Source organism: Vombatus ursinus, unplaced genomic scaffold (genome assembly GCF_900497805.2).
Source record: "Vombatus ursinus unplaced genomic scaffold, bare-nosed wombat genome assembly UNPS02009062.1, whole genome shotgun sequence".
NCBI lineage: Eukaryota > Metazoa > Chordata > Mammalia > Diprotodontia > Vombatidae > Vombatus > Vombatus ursinus.
In genome coordinates, this window is record NW_020948840.1 from 5774767 (window position 1) to 5792301 (window position 17535).

Here is a 17535-nt window from a genome sequence, read left to right on the forward strand (position 1 = left end):
AAATATAATGTAGTAAAAATTAAAGGGAAAGAAAATTGAGGGGGGGAAATCTTTGCAACAGGTTTCTCTGATAAAGGTCTTGATTTCAAGATACGTAAGGAATTGATTCAAATTTATAAGACAAAGATCCATTCTCCAGTAGGTATAAATGATTAAAGGATATGAACAGGCATTTTCAGAGGAAGAAATCCAACCTATCAACAGTCATATCCCAGACATCTCCCAAGGCTCCTTCCTTGGCCTTCTTCTCTTCTCCTTCTGTCCTGTTTTGCTTGGTGATCTCATCAGCTCTCATAGATTCAATTACTATCTCTATGCTGATGATTCTCAGATCTATGTAATAAACAATAACTACTCTTCTAAACTTCATTCTTACATTTCCAATTACCTTTTGGACATCTTGAATTTAATGTCCTGCAGACATCTTAAACTCAACATGTCCAAAGCTGAACTCATTATCTTTCCCCCAAAGTTCTCCCTTCTTCTGAATTTTCCTATTACTGTCAATGGAACTAACTACCTTCCCGATCACCCAGGCTCACAACCTAGGTGTCACCCTCAACTCCCTACTCTTATCCCCCACATCTAATTAATTTCCAAGTCCTGTGGATTGATTCTGCCTATTTATTCACTGAGCTACTTCCCCTAATTTCTCTTGTATACTTCCTCTTCTCTCCTCTGATACTGACACCACCCCAGCACATGGCCTACTCCCCTCACATCTGGACTACAGGCCTGATGGTTGATCTGCCTGCTTCAAGTCTCTCCCCACTCCAATCCATCCTCCACTCAGCTACCAAAGTGATCTTCCTAAAGTCTGATCACATCACCTCTCTATTCAATTTCCTACCATCTCCAATATCAATTATAAAACTATCTATCTGTTTGACCTTTAAAGTCATCCATAACCTATCCCTCTCCTACCTGTCCAATTTTCCTACACCTTATGTACCCTGCAATGCAGTGACATTGACCTCCTTGCTATTCCTTGCACAGACTACCATCTTCAAACTCCAGACATTTCCATTGGCAGCTCCCCATGTCTGAAATACCCTCCTTCCTCATCTTTGCCTCCTGGATTCCCTAACTTCCTTCAAATCCACTAATTCCCTCCTTCTGTTGATTATCTCCAATTTACCCTTTATATATCTTGTTTGTATAAAACTATTTACATATTATTACAATCAGACTCTGAACTCTTTGAGAGCAGGGACTGCTTCTAAGTTGCCCAACTTGTTCTACTGGTCAAGCCTCGGGGCATTTTTAGAGTTCCATGTGGTCTTTTTTGTACTCAGATGATCAAGAAGCCCACCTGTAATGGGAAGAGTACTGCCTCTAGAGTCTGACAAGTTTGATTAATATTTTGCCTCTGGAACTTTGTGTGTGGGCTATTGGGTGAGTCATTTAGCTTACACCCACCTCAGTTTCCTTATCTCTACCGTGAAAGGTTTAGGCTCTATGGTTACTGGGGTCTCTTCTAGCTCTAAATCACTATACAATCCATAGTCATGGATTTTGAGCTGGAACGGAACTCGGAGGTTCATGGGGTCCAACTCCTTCACTTTACCTTCACTTTACCCCTTCCTCACAAAGATTGTCCCCTTCATTCCAAAGGTGCTGAAAGTCTGATAGTACCATTATAGGTAACTGGGTATGGTAGAAGAAATATCTAACAGCATCACCCTGGACTGGGCTATTCTTTCCTTTAAAAGGTACTGAAACTGTCATTGAGATTTAATTGGCTTAGAGAACTAAGGTTCTGGTTGTTCAAGTGTTTTCCTGGTCACCTGAGGGGGTGGGGCTGGGGGGAACATGAGGAACTCCACAACAGTTCTAACTCATAAATAGAGAACTCGTGTTCAATTGAATCAGCACCAAATCCCCAGTCAAATAGTCTCTCTTCACTTTGAATGCCTTCCCTTGCTCTGATTAGGCAAGTCTCCTTTTTATTAATTGTTAGATGGAGTACCAGAATTCTATTCCAATCTCTAATTTGAGATACCAGCCTGAGGTTGTGGTCCCTGGTCTGTTATACTGGCTATCCTCGAGTGGCCAATGCCTTCCAGGCTTAATGTGGGTGGTAGGGAGAGGGTGTCCATGAGAGGGAATAAAGTCCTGACACAGACCAGGGAGTCAAGGGGTAGTCCAATGAAGCTGGGAACAATGGCTGAGATTCTGAGTCATCCCTAAAAGTGGGGCAAGTCTCCCAACTGGCAACTCCATAGCAACTCCAGTTACACTTCCCTCACTCCTTTTTTGTAACCCTTTCCTTTCTACCTCATTAGGTTTGATTGAGGATTAAGTCTTGTTTTGTTTACGGGATGTCACTTTACCTCATCTAACAGCATATCTAAGCACTCAACACTTTTCACGCTCACTGCTTCTTAAACAGAGGCCAAACTGTAGGGGCCACTTGATCCCTTTGACTCAGCTCCAGAATGCCCATGGGAGCAATGAACAATAATGCACTGAGGATCAGGCTCCACCCAGCCTGATCTTTCAACACCCTCTGGGGATGTCCTAATTAGGGAGCTCAGCCTTTACCTTCAAAGCCAATCCTGAAGAACCAAACTGAACTTGAACTTTGCTCAGCCTTCAATAGAAGTTCAGAGTATGAAAGGGAAAAAGGGAATAAGCCTTTATTAAGTGCCTATTATGTGCCAGGCACTAGGGCTAAGTGCTTCTACAAATGTTACTTCATTTAATTCTTACAATAACCATATGAGATAGGTGCTATTAGGATCCCTATTTTACAGTTGAAGAAACTGAGGCAGACAGAGGTTAAATGATTTGCCCAAAGTCACGTAGCTAGTAAGTGTCTGAGGCCAGATTTGAACTTGGGTCTTTCTGAATCCACTGCACCATCTGCCCAAGATGAGGCAGAAAGAATTGCAGGGGGATAGGCAGAAGTATAAAATAAGTTAATATTTATAAAATTATTTGAAAACCTTAAAGTACTATGTAAATGCTCATCATTGTTGTTATTTTTGTTATTGTTGTAATAGAGAGGAGTGGATAGTGTTGGATTTGGAGTCAGGAAGACCTGAGTTCAAATCCTGCCTCAGATACTTGCTTGTTGTGTGATTCTGGACAAGTCACTCAACCATAGCCTCAGTTTCCTTATTTATAGTGTGGGGGTGGTAATATCACCTAACTCACAGGGTTGTTGTGAGGATCAAATGAGATAACTTGTGGAAAACACTTTGAAAACCTTAAAGTGCTATATAAGTGCTAGCTATTCTTAATGAAGAAGACACTTGAGTCCAAATCCATTCTCTAGAGACAAAAGACTTTTACCATAATTCATCAACAACCCAGCAAGTTGAGCCTGAGCATGGGATCAGCAGCTCTCTGGGAAGAAATTGGAATCATTTGGGTTTGCTCACAAAAGGTGATGGTCAGCACCCTCCCCTCCCACCCAACCCCCTATTCTATCTATACTGGAAGAAAGACTCCTTCCTAGCCTTAGTACCAAGCAATATCTGGGTAGATGGTACACTTTAGGTGAGAAAAGAAAGCTATTTATCCCTGCCCCTGCAGCCTCCTTTATCCTCTCTTCCAGCAGCAATATCAGGAAGTACACTCATTCAGTTACAAGGGGCAGCTAAGTGGGTAGGTGGCACAGTGGATAGAGTGACAACCCTGGAGCTGAATTCAAATCCAGCCTCAGATTTAGACACTTACTAGCTGTGTGACCCTAGGCAAGTCACTTAACCCTGATTGCCTCCAAAAAAAAAAAAGATTCAGTTACAAGTCTTTGTTCATGATGTTCATGACCCCTTTTGCCTTATTCAAATCCTGATCATCTCTTGGAGCCCAGATGAAGTTCTCCCTCTACCCTGAAGCCTTCTCTTGTTGTTCTAACATACTCTGACTTCTCCCACCTTTAGTTGTTACTGTATTTCAGTCATGTTCAACTCTTTGTGACCCCATTTGGGGTTTTCTTGGCAGAGATACTGGAGTGGTTTGCCATTTCCTTCTCCAGCTCATTTTACAGATGAAGAAACTGAGGCAAACAGGGTGAAATGACTTGCCCAGGATAAGTGTCTGAGGCCAGATTTGAACTCGGGAAGATGTGTCTTCCTGACTCTGAGCTCTGCACTCTATCCACTGCACTATCTAGCTGCCCAAATATATGTTGGAACCTCCTTAACTCCAAAATCATGTTACTACTTGGAGTCAACATAAAGGCTTATGTCTGGCACAAACTCCCATCTGCTGCATTCTCTATGAGCAGATCAGGTAGGGATAATAAATCAAGTAACAAATCATTTCATTATAACAGAATAGCAAAGCAAATCCAATCATAGAATGATTCCCAAGTCTTCTCCCCTCCACCACTACCCAAATGAATGCAATCTCCCACAGATTCCTTGGCTGAAACTCTAGGAAGCACCATGATATTAGGAAGTGTGTCATATGATGACAGTAATACTTCCTGGAACTGAGTTGTCATGGCTCCATAAATGCAGAAACCAGTTGTATCTACTGCTTCTCTGCTTTCCTTCTCTTGGCCTCTGGGGATTGGTCTGGGAGTTTGTCCACTATTATCACTTGACTACTTCCTCAGCTATCATCCTCTGACACTGTTCCCTCTCTATTCTGCATCCCCAGTCAGAATTTACTGTTTCTCCATTGAACTGCTGCTGTCACCTGCTGCAGTGGTCACCTTTGTGTATGTTTCCTGCACAGACCCTCATCACCCTTCTGAACTGTCTCCCTGTCTCAAGTCTCCATCTCCAACCCACTCCATCCTCCACTCAGCTATCAAAGGGAAGTGCAGGTCTGACTATGCCACTCCCTAATTCAAGTACTCCAATGCCTCTTTATAATCTCCAGGATCAAATATAAAATTTTCTGTTTGTTTTTTTTAAGTGTTTCATAACCCAGCCCTCTCCCACTTCTCTAGTCTTATTACACCTTATTCCCTCCCACCAAGTACTTTGCAATCTGGTGACACTGACCTAGCTGTTACCAGCACAAGAACTCTAACTTCAGACTCTGCATTTTCACTGACTGTCCTCCATGACTGCAATTCTCTCCCTCTCCCTCTCTATCTTCTAGCTTACCAAGTCCCAGCTAAACTCCCACTTTCTTCAAGAAACCTTTCCCAATCCCCCTTAATGCTAGTTCCTTCCCTCTATGATTATCTTCCATTTGTCCTATGTATATCTTGGGTCAGCTCTTTAGTTAGGACTTCCCAGTCCTTAGCACAATGCCTGGCGCGTAGTAAGCCTTAATAAATACTTGTTGATTGACAGAAAGAGCCACTGAGGCAGCTCAAAGAGGCACTCAAGTAGCAATCTTCCTCTTTCAACAAAGGTTCTCTAGCCCTCCCTGGTCGCTGGATTAGAAAGAATGAATTCTTTTCCTTCCTTTCCTGCCCCAATGTTCAGGCTGCATCCCTCCATTTCCACCCCTCCTATGGGGCCCACACCTTCCACTGAACTTTTCTGAGGCTGGGGATAAACACACAGAGATCTTTTTCATTTGCTCTTTCTATTCCTGTCATGGCCCAGCAACTAATATCAGGTCCAAAGCAACTGAACTTGAAGATTTGATAAACCTTAAAGAGGCATTGAACTAGTCTAAGTAGATGTGGAAGAACCAGTGACCTTTGCCCTGCATTGTGACTTCCATAGCAGAGGCTATCATTGACCCTATACTTTAAAGAAAAGACTGGAGAGCAGGGCAATTCCTTAGCTCAATCCAAAACCTCTTTGATTTTTGTCTTACTGTTCAGGATAGGGTGTGTGGGGTGTTCAAGGAGGAATAGCACCTCTGGTGTAAGGGCTTGCAGAGCTCTTTTCAGGCTATTGTTTTCACAGGCTTTAATTAAGCAGTTGGTTTTTACTAATCATAGGATAAGCATCAAGAGCTGGAAGAGACCTTAGAGGTCAGCTGGGGCCTCAACCTATAATTTAAGAGGTGCTGAAAGGTCTGGAAGTGGAAAAAGTTTAAGGAGCCCTGAGCTAGACCAAACTGCTCATTATACATAGGAGAAAATTGAGGTCAGAGCAATGAAATAACTTTCCTAAGATCACACAAATAGCCAGTAGCAGAGCTGAGGTTGGAACCCAGGTCCTCCCACTTTAAACCCAATAATCTGTACTCTCTTCCGTAGTTAATGTCCTGGTTGTAGGTCATGCATGTTGTTTAGTCAGACATATTTTCTCCGTTATATGATCAACACATTATGTAATTAATTCCATCATTAAACTGTCCTCAGGAAAACACATTCCAGGGAATAGAATTTTTTCTTTACATTGTCCAGATTAAAAAAAAAATCAAATACTTCTTTCCATTACACCAGCTGGCTCTTATCAGTAACTCCATTTCCTTACCTGTAAAATAACATCATAGTGACAATATCTGCCAACTCTACACATCTCAAAGGGAGATTGGGAGAATGAATTAGGCAATTCATCCTCCTGAGCTGTTAAACCCTGTCCTCTTCAACAGTTCATTAATGACTTTGATAAAGGAATAGACAGTATCTTTATCAAAATTGCAGATGACACAAAGCTAGGAGGGATAGCTAACATGGTGAATAACGGAGTCAGGATCCAAAAAGATCTTGACAGGCTGAAAAATTGTGTTGAACCTAATAAGATGAAATTAAATAGAGACAAATGTCACCTGGGTTCAACAACTGACTTCATAGACATAATAAGTCAACAAGCATTTATTAAGCAACTACTTTGTGCTAGACAGAAATGGATCCGTGTGACCACATATTGACTTAGAAAACAACAAACTAACATTATCTGTGTTATATTATCTTTTATTTATTTTGTTAAACACTTTCCTGGGCAAGTCACTTAACCCCAACTGCCTAAAAAAAAAACCAAATAAACACTTTCCAATTACATTTTAATTTGGTTCTAGCCTCACTTCGAAGTTTTGCAGTCTGGACCCTCTGGCATGAATTTGACACTTTTGTCAGACGGATTTTCACCTTGATATGAGTCAACAACATAATGTGATAGTCAAAACAATCCAATATGATCTTCGACTGTATTAAGACAGAAATAACATCCAGGAATAAAGAGATGATAATCCTACTTTATTCTGTCCTAATTAGACCATATTTGGAGCACTGTTCACTTCTGGGTAGCACATTTTTGCTATAGACATTGACAAACTGAAGAACAACTAGAAGAGGTCAAACAGAATGGTGAAGAGCCTTGAGTCCATGGCCTGTGAGAATCTCTGGGAGGAAATGGGAACATATGGCCCAGAGAAGAGGAGACTGAGGGGAGGAAGAGATAATGATTGGGGTCTTCAAAGACTTGAAAATATTCCAAGAGCTGTCAACCCAAAGATAAATTAGACTTGTTCTGTTTGGCCCCAGAGAGCAGAACCAGGAAAAATGGATAGAAGTTGAAAAAAAAGGCATATTTAGGCTTAATGTTAAGGAAAATTATCCAACAATTAGAGCTGGCCAAAAGCAGAATGGGCTGCCTCAAGGGGTAGCATTTCACTCCTTACTCGAGATCTCCAAGCAAAGGCTGCATGATAATTTGTCGAGTGTGTTCTAATGGGCATTCTTTCCATATATAAATTGGACCAGATTCATTCATTGAATAAGACTATGATTTTGTGAATTTCCACAAGGCTCCAAGGAAAGGAAGTTATGATCAAAATACAGATTTGCTATTGTCACTATGTCTCTATTACTTACAGTAAGTCTCAGTTCAGTTGTTCAGTAATTTTTTAGTTGTATCCAATTCTTCGTGACTCCATTGGGGGGTTTTTTGGCAAAGATACTAGGGTGATTTGCCATTTCCTTCTCCAACTCATTTTACAGATGAAGAAACAGAGGCAAACAGGGTTAAATGACTTGCCTTGGGTCAACCTGGTCTCAATTACTATATATGGCAGTTGGAGCACCAGCTACACTGTCACGCCCTATAATGAGGATTCAGGCATCCCAAATTGTTCTCAGCACATGGCAAATCCCTACAGATGTGCAACTTTAGGGTATGATAGAGAATCATATCAGTCTGGCCACAGAAATGGCCTCCAACAAATCTAGTACTCTTGGGTTTCCTTCTGTGACTGCTCCATCAGACCCACAAGCTTATCTCTATACATCCATCCCTTGACTATTTCTGCCTAAAGGGATCTCAGGAGGCTCCACCCTTCTACTAAGTTTATCAGATAGAATATCAGATCAGTCAATGTTACGCTGAACCTGTTCCCAGGAATCTTCCAAGCCTTGATCCTATCCAGAAGAGGATAATCAGAAGGTCAGGGAAGTGGAGACCCAACCCTCTGAACATCAATTGAATGAACAGACGATGAGATACTTTGGGGTGACATGATAGCTGCCTTTAAGTATATGAAGGATTGGATTGTTGTAGAGGGATCATGTGATCTGTTTGGCTCCAGAGTAAACTTGGAGCAATGGGTTAAAATCACAGAGAATCAAATGTAGGATCAATGTAAAAGGAACTTCCTGACATTCATGCTACCCAAAAAGTGGATTGGGATGCCTCACGAAATAATGTGTTTTGCATCAATGCAGATCTTCCATAAAATCTGTACAACTTAATTATAGAGGGCATTCCTACTCAAGGACAGAGTTAATGGCATTACAGATTCAGAGTTGGAAGGGACCCTTAGTGATTACCCCACTTAACCAACCTCCTCATTTGACAGTTGTTAAAACTGAGATACAGAAAGGTTTAATAGCAACCTAAAGTCACACAGCTAAATTAGAGCCAAAGCCCAGGTCCTCCTGCTCCAAATTCAACATTCTTTTCACTGAATCATGCTCGAGCTCTGAGGTTCCTTCCAACTCTAAGTCACTATGACCTTTTTTCTGACTGCTAGCATGTGATCTTCCTGATATGAGCATTGTCTTTTGGCATAACCGCCAGGAGTTTTGGGAAAGCATCACAATGCAATCTCCTGACTCATTCCTAAAGCTGACACAATCTACATTTTCCCATCCCTTTGACTGTAGATACATAGTCTTATTTGTTATCTTATGAATCATCCTCAAACTCTCCAGTCTCACCTGAACTGCTTTGTAAACCTTAAAGTATGATATACTCATGAGTTGTTATTATTATTATTCTTATATATAACAGCTTACATCCTTTGTCCCATGCCTCAGACCTAGTGATAGCAGGGGCTGCCTGACCAAATTGGTGCAAATAGATAGCAACAAATAATAACTTGGGCTGGACTACTTCCCCATTCCTAGAGCAATTGTCTACTCTTGGAAAGTGCCTTCCCATCACTGCTTCCAAAAAACTTTGGTCCTCAGCAATTACTTAACCTCTTTGTGACTTGCCCTTCTGCAATTGTTAAAAGGGATATGATGCGTTTCCAGCATAAAAAAAAAATCTTACTGGACAAATTTACCAGGAAGTTATTAGTTTAGGTCCTGGTTTTAAAGATAATACTGTCCTTCCTATAAATGTAAAGCATGGTCACTGAGCATAAAACTGCTTTAGTAGTGTCCTTCTGAGCAGGGGATTTTTCTAGGATTCCATCCATCCAAGTCCAGTCATTTCACAATCACATGGATTCAGGGTGGGGATATTTACTTCCTCAGGATTACTTGCCCCAACTCCAATACTTCTCAAATTATTAGGTGCAGACCTCATTGCTACTTACCAGAGATGTAACTAAAGAGTGGTATCTGGAGCTTTCCTCAAGGACACCAAGATGGGAGGGAAGGCCTATCATATTTATTCTGGGTATACTCACATATATATGTACTTTTTTCCCTATTGAATGTAAGCTCCTTCGGAGACTTACTTATTTCATTCTCTGTGTTTGTATCCTCAGATCCTATCACACTGCCTGACATACAAAAGGCACCTAATAAATGCTTTTTGATGGATTCATTGGTCCAGAGATTGCCATGTGTACTTTTCACCTCAATTTGAGGAAGGGTGAAAGGGATCAGGACTAGGTTCACTGACCTTGGGGAGGGAATAGGTCATCCTTTCTTCTAGAGTAATTGCACCTGTGTTTGGAAATGTTCCCTGTGCTATTGTCTCCCTGCCCAGAATATCTTTTGTACCCCCTGCCTCCACCACCCCCAGTCACTAAAACCCCAGGTAAAAAACTCCTAGCTGTGCTTCTGCTACTATGACTATTATGATTAAAATTACTATTGCTATTATTATTATTATTATCCTTCTGAAACTATTGACAAAATTTTCCTCCCCTAGTTTTTTTTACTAAGACAGCATGTATAAACATTGATTCTTTCTATTATCATTTATCTTCACTAAGTCACTCAGTGCCAGAGGTATAATTATCCAAGGACCTTTAGTCTGCTTTCCTGGCTGCTTTTGAGTGAACCTCCAAAATCTTCCCTGAACATATTGATTTTCCATTTTTCTGCGCTTCCACCCAGCCTGGCATCTCTCCCAGTTTACTGGCCCGTTGCTTTGTTGTGGGATAATCAGGAGCCCCATCATTCTTACTTCTGTGGCTTGCTCCACAGCCAAATTCTGCCCAGTCCAACCCTGGCCTAGCTGAGGCCATGGAGGAGAGTATCCCCCCAAATCACCTTGTAATTTGAAACCACATACTTCTAAGTACTAGCTCTTTGGAAAACTGGGATAGGGATGTGGAGTCCAAGATTTGGCAGCCTTTTTTCATTTTTAAAGGCACAAAATACTGTAATGACTGACTAGTATAATGGAGGAAATATGGGTTTCTAATTGCAAAATTCAGCAAGTTATTTTCCCTTCCTGGGGATATTGCTTCATCTGTAAGAGCGAGGGGCAATGGACCACATGGTCATTTATTTAGAGTTGAAAGGGACCTTAGAGGCTAGCTGACCTCTACTACTAGTAATACTTCCAGTATTTTACAGAATAAATGGAGAGGGTAAAGTGATTTGCCCAAGATCACATAAATAGTAAGGGACAGAGCAAGGCTTTGAACACAGGCTCTCTGACCATAAATCTCTATTACATTGTACTATGATTTCCCATCAAAGCTCTAAAGTCCCTTCCAGCCCTAACATTCTGTCTCTGTAAGTGTCTGGGTCACTCCCTCTGAGATTATCCAGGGACAGAACAGGCTTCAATCCCCCGGAAGAGTTTCACTTCAAGAATTAACATTTTCAGTAGCTTAAATGTTCTTACAGCAGGTTGATTGACTTAAAATAACCTTCTATTGTCCTGGTAGCTGCTGTTACCTGTATTCAATGATCATGTTTAATCTTACAGCCTAGTCACCTGTCAAGTATGTTGTGGAACCAGAGACAATGATCTAGAGGATGTAACCCCATTGACTCTAGAGTTCCCTCCTTCTCTTCTTCTTTCCTTTTCTACCCCACCTCAGGTGAGCACTTTGTGTTGTATGCTATGGTTACCCCAATCATACTTCACCATACAACCCAGCCACCTTCTCATCAACGGCCCTGTACCTTCCACTCCCCATTCCTTTCCTTTCCAGTTCTGGAACCATAATCAGATCATTACTGCCATCGCCACCAGAAAGGTAATGTCCATCAACTTTCCTATGGCTCCACTCACCAGCCCTATAACTTCCCAAACCAAAGTCCCTTCTTGGCCAAAACTCTCCTACATATGTTGCCTGCCTTTAATAGCAGGGACTGCCTTTACTTTTGTATTTTAATCTCCAACACTCTGCATATAATAAGAGCTTAATAAATATTGTGATGCTTTTAAAACTTCATTTTTCTTCAGGATACTGGGAACTTGATAGGAGAATGCCCTCAGTATCTACTCTCCTTCTCTCCCCTGGTACAGCAAAACTCCTGCCTTCATGCTCTGAGTCAAATATATAACCCTTTGGCTTTTCCTGCCCTAATGGACAAGGCTCCAAGGGAGCCACATGGTAACAGTAGAAAGAGTGAGGGCTGTAGAGTCAAAAGACCTGAGTTCAAATCTTGCCTCTGATGTTTACTATTTGTATGGACATATGGACCTTAGACATAATTGTGTCATAATAGAAGTTATGTCATAATAGAAGGACCAGAATTTAAGAATAAGCAATTGAAGAATTGCTTTTTTTTCTATCCACAAGGCAAAGAAAATAGAGATAATAAGATGAAAAAGTTCTTTCAAAGTAAAATTATAATTTGTGCTTCAATTGATATACCTGGTCCTTCCAGTGTTAACTTCCCCAGGCCTTAGCTTTCTGTAAAAGGCAAGGATGGGAATGGATGGTTTCGGATGCTCCTTAATCCAATCTGATCTCATCTTTATAATCATAATAACTCATACAGTGCTTTACAGTTTACAAAGTGCTTTACATACACATTCATTTGAGCTTCACATCAATCTTGTAAATTATTGGTTATTTGGTTATTATTATTTACATTATAGATGAGGAAAAAATATGAGCTCCATGAGAGCAGGAACTATTTTTTTGTATTAGTATCCCTAGGACAGAGCCTGGCATATGACAGGTATTAATAAAGTATTTGTTGAATATCTTTTTCTGCATACTCCAATAATTCCATGATTTCATCAATATAGATATTCCTCCAGTAATGCGAATTGCAGTCCATCTTGTGTAATCATTGTCTATGTCCTTCTGTAAAGTTTGTAGGGAGGTCTGCTGAATGTCCTGGAGGATTTCCTTAAGTTCTTTTGACACTGTACGGACAACACTGAAGTATAACTCATTGTCTATCAGTTATTCCTGGTTCTCACTCCTGAACTAGCCCATCTTTCTCTTCCCACCCATCCTTTACCCATCAACCTCCATATGACAATATCCTTTATACCACATAGTTTATATAATTCCTCATCTGTAATCTATTACAGCCTGATCAAAGTAGACAGAGCATTGAGCCTGGAATCAGGAAGATTTGACTTCAAATCTAGATTCAGCTAAGTACTAGCTGTGTGACCCTGGGGAAGTCACTTAACCTCTAGAGGTCTGCCTCAGTTTCCTCAGCTGTAATATGGAGATAATAATAATACCTATCTCACAGAGCTGTTTATAGATCAAATGAGATAATATTTGTAAAGGGCTTAACACAGTGCCTGACATATAGTAAGCACTTGATAAATTAGTAGGCACTTACTCCTTTAACCTTCCCTTCTTTGGCTAGTCTCCCTTTTCCTTTTCTTAATTTCAGTTTTTTGAAGACTCTAATTTTCTATGATTTGTAACCATAAGAAAATGCCTAAAGAATATCGGTTTTTAAAAGATGGGCCTTGGTTTCAGGGAGAAACTTGGGGTTTTTAAAAAGAATTATGCATTTTCTCAAAGACAATCCAGTCCACCATCTTCTTCCTGTTCATTCCTGGGCCCAATTCATTGTCCATGTGCCATGTCCATCCAAGCCATGTGTCATAATTGACAAGCTCTATCCATCCACCTTCACTGTTTGAACAGAAGGTATTCTTGATCCACTTGGTTTTCCTTCATGAATAGTTTAGCCACTCTCTTTTGAGTGATTATGTATTTGCAGGAGAGAGTCTCAGCAACACAGACATATGAAAACATGTATAGCATTGCCATGCAAATCCTAAGATCATAGGTTTCTGAGCTAGAAAGGACCTTAGAGATGCCTTACATGCCATCTGGCCACTCCCACCATTTTACAGAGGAGGCAGAGAGGGGAGTGATTTGCCCAAGATCGCACAACAGTAAGTAGCAAAGGTGAAATTCAGGTCCTTTGATTCCAAATGCCGGATTGGTATACTTCCTGAGTTCTGTAGTATCCACGGATACTACCTTACCTAATGGTTAAGCATGGTGACTCTTCATCTTTGCTTCACGGTGACTTGCCAAGGTCAGACAGCTCAGAAGTAGGATTCTAATTGAGGTCTTCCTGACTCCAAGTCTAGGATTCTATCCAATTCACCACCTAGCTCCCTTTTGTGGAATGGTTAGGCAGGACACAGTATTTGGTTGTGTCTCATCCTTTTGCTTTTGTGTCCCTAAGACAGTGTAATGAAGGGACCGGCCAATGAGGGCCCAATCTTGGGAGCATGCACAAATATTCCCAGTCTGGTTCCAGTCCAATCAACCACATGGAAATATGGTGGAGGGATTAGAGGGACAGAATCACTTTTGGATATGTGTGGCTAAGGTGTTTGTGCTATTAAAAAGACTTTGAAGGACCAAACTGTATGAATTAATGCAGTGCATTTTTTTATCCATAAGACAAGTAAATAGTGATAAAGCAAAATTATAATATTTTGTGCCAACTGACATGCCTTTTCCTTGTTGTGTTAACTTCCTTGGGCCTCAGTTTTCTTGTCCATAATGGGGGAAACAGGGGAGCTATATGGTCTTAGAGGTTCCTTTCAGTTCTACATCTATGACCTATGGGCACCATCATCCTACCAGTCCCCCAAGCTTGTAACCTAGATGTCATCCTTGCCTCTTCATTCTCCCTCTCTCATTCTCCATATCTAATCTGTTGCCAAGTCTGTCATTTTTACCTTCATAACTTGCTCATACGCACTCCCTTCTCTCCTCTGACACTGCCTCTACCCTGGTGCAGACCCTCAGCACTTCAGGCATGAATTACTGCAATAGCCTGGTGGTTAGCCTACCTGCCATAAGTCCCTCCCCACTTCAGTCTATCCTACACTCAGTTGTCAAACGAATCATCCTAAAGTACAAGTCTGAACATGACACCTTTCTACTCAATAGACTCCATATAGAAAATCTTCTGTTTATTGTTCAAAGCCTTTTTTCACTTGGTCCCATACTACCTCTCCAGGCTTTTAACACCTTCTGCCCTTCCACATACTCTGCTACCCAGTGACATGGTTTACTTGCCATTTCTCAAAGAAGACACTCCATTTCCAGATTCCAGGCATTTTCACTGGCCTTCTCCCATGCTTGGGATGTTCTCCCTCCTCATCTCTGTCTCTTACCTCCCCTGGCTTCCTGGAAGTCTCAGTTACAATCCCTATAACTATAGGAAGACTTTCTTGATCCCTCTTAAATCTAATGCCTTCCATCTGTTGGTTATTTCCAATTTATCTTATATATAGCTTATTGGTATGTAATTATTTGCATGTTGTTTTCCCCATTAGACTGTGAACTGTTTGAGAGCAGGGACCTGTCTTTTTCCTTTCTTTGTATCCCCAGCACTTAACACAGTGCCATGGTAAACACTTAATAAATGTCTTTTGGCTGACTAATTGGCAGCAGAGCCAGAAGAATTAATGACTTGGGAGTTGCCAAGTGGGATGCTTGTGCTTACAAAAGGTGTGAGCTACTCATCTCTCATTCTCTTTTTGGGAACTTCAAGGAGGCAGAACTGTTTTGGGTTGCTAGTTGGAGGTAAGGGCAGGTCCCCTATAACCTACCTAGCCATAATATGTCCATAAGTACATGGCACCTTTGTTTCTTTTGTGCTTTTTTTCCCTTGGTTTTATGTATTTAGAAATAGAAGTAGCCAAGTGACTTTGTCAGTTTGAGAGATTCAGAAGCCCCGTCAGAATTCTCACTGATGCCAAGAACTGAAATGGCATCAGTTGCAGAATCCATAGGGGTCAAGACATACCACAGCATCACCCTCAAGGCGGGCATATACAAGAAGCAACCATGTGATCTTGAGAGATCTAGAGGCTCCATCACAAGTCCCATTGGCAACTGGTGGCAGTGGCAATGGCTACTGGAACACTGATACTTGAGAGCAGCAGAAACATCTACACATAGATGCAAAAAGAAAGTACCCTGAAAATGGGACAGCTTCTAGGATCACGAGCCCTGATGAAAGAGTAAGAGGACCTTCATGAAGACTCTATGATGGAGAAAAGGACTTCAAAGGTCAGAAGTGGGGAAATACCCCTTTGACTACATATGTTCTCTTCATGTGTGCCTCACTTCCATTGTACTTCAAGTCTGAGTTACTGTCCTCAGGAAATTGTGGGTGTTCGAAGGGATAGTGTACCTCCAATCTGATGTTTTTATACTATTGTTCTCACTATACATTCTCATTAAATCTCTTTTCTAAAAGACAATGGAGTTCAATGGGTTGACTGATAATGGGGAGCACACAGGCAGGGGCTCATGATAGCCCCTTAGGGTTACCTGGAAAAAACAACAACACTGAGAGGAATAATAGTCAGCCATGCTGTAGGAGGGAACTAGCCTGCCAATTTGAGTGGGAGTTGCGGAAGTAGCCCCAGATGGAGTGTTCACTAGCACTGGTAACTTACGACTCTCCCCTACATACTGCCTGCCTTTTGGGCTGCTTCCTGGAAGCAGGTTGGGGAATGCTCAGTAACTGCTGAGAACTTGGCTTACAGGATAGAAGAAAATCCCAACTGGCAGAAGATTTTGTTTTAACCTTAAATAGTCCGTTTATATTCTGTAACATATGGTATTGGTCTCAATGACTTCAAGAACTGGGGAGAGACAACCTCTTCCAGTCCCAACTTTCAATGGCCAGCTAAAAATAATAGCACACATATAGAGAGAGTTTTGAGATTTGTGAAGTACTTTACACACATTATCTCATTTGATTCTCCAAATAACCCTGTACAGTGTTGTTATTATCTTCATTTTACAAGTGAGAAAGCTAGATTCAGAGAGGTTAGATCAGGAGTGGGGAACCTGCAGCCTCAAGGACACATGTGGCCCTCTAGGTCCTCAAGTGCAGCCCTTTGACTGAATCCAAACTTCACAGAACAAAGCCCCTTAATAAAAGGATTTATTTTGTAAAACTTGGACTCAGTTAAAAGGACACACCCAAGGACCTAGAGGGCCACAGGTGGCCTCAAGGCCACAGGTTCCCCACTCCCTTAGATAACTTAGCCAGAGCACCTGGGAGAGTACTTGAGGTAGGATGCAGAGCCAGGTCTTTCTGACTCCAGGTCTGGCACTCTCCCTTATGACATGCTGCCCCAAGTTCACTTCCTCCTTCACAAAACCTTCTTCTGCCTCTTCTTTTCCCCTGCCATTCATTTCTTCATTCTCCTTCTCTTCCTCCCTCTTTTCCTCCTACTCTTGCTTGCCTCTTATCTCCCTACTCCTTCTTCTTTAGAAAGGTGCCCTGCATCCCACCTGTATCACCCTTTTATCACACCTAGCTCAGTCTTCCCAATGACACTTCCAAGCAAGGTGCCTATTAGAAGTTCAGCTCTCTCTGAGGAATTCTGCCAGCAGGCTCCTTATATTTTACCTTTCTCCCTCCTTTTGTCTCCTCAGGAGAAATTTGCAAGCCCAGACTTAAGAAGGCTCTGGCTAGCTCCAAAGGAAGAGAGACTGTAGTGAATAAGTCTTTCTTATAAAGGGGGGAATATGGAGAGAGGCACAGAAGGCTGAAGATACTTGGTGCCATGGATAGAGCACTGAATTTAGAGTCAGAGGACCTGGGTTCAAATCCTGCTTATACCCCCTTGCCTTGCCTTGGATAAGTCAATTCCCTTCTCTGGGCACCAGCACCCTCTTCTGTAAAATGAAATGGTGGTGACTCAGTGAATTCCATTTTTCTTTTTTTTTTTTTTTGCTTTTTGGTGAGATAATCGGGGTTAAGTAACTTACCCAGGGTCACACAGTTAGTAAGTGTCAAGTGTCTGAGGCCGGAAAAGAGGACCAAGGAAAGAGATGTTG

The 17535-nt window shown here is 41.5% G+C and overlaps 1 protein-coding gene across 1 annotated transcript in view; it reads right to left on the bottom strand.

Moving 5' to 3' along the window:
• The window catches only part of HSD17B2 (hydroxysteroid 17-beta dehydrogenase 2), a 74143-nt gene that overhangs the window by 44529 nt on the left and 12079 nt on the right, over nt 1-17535 (bottom strand). The window lies entirely within an intron of this gene.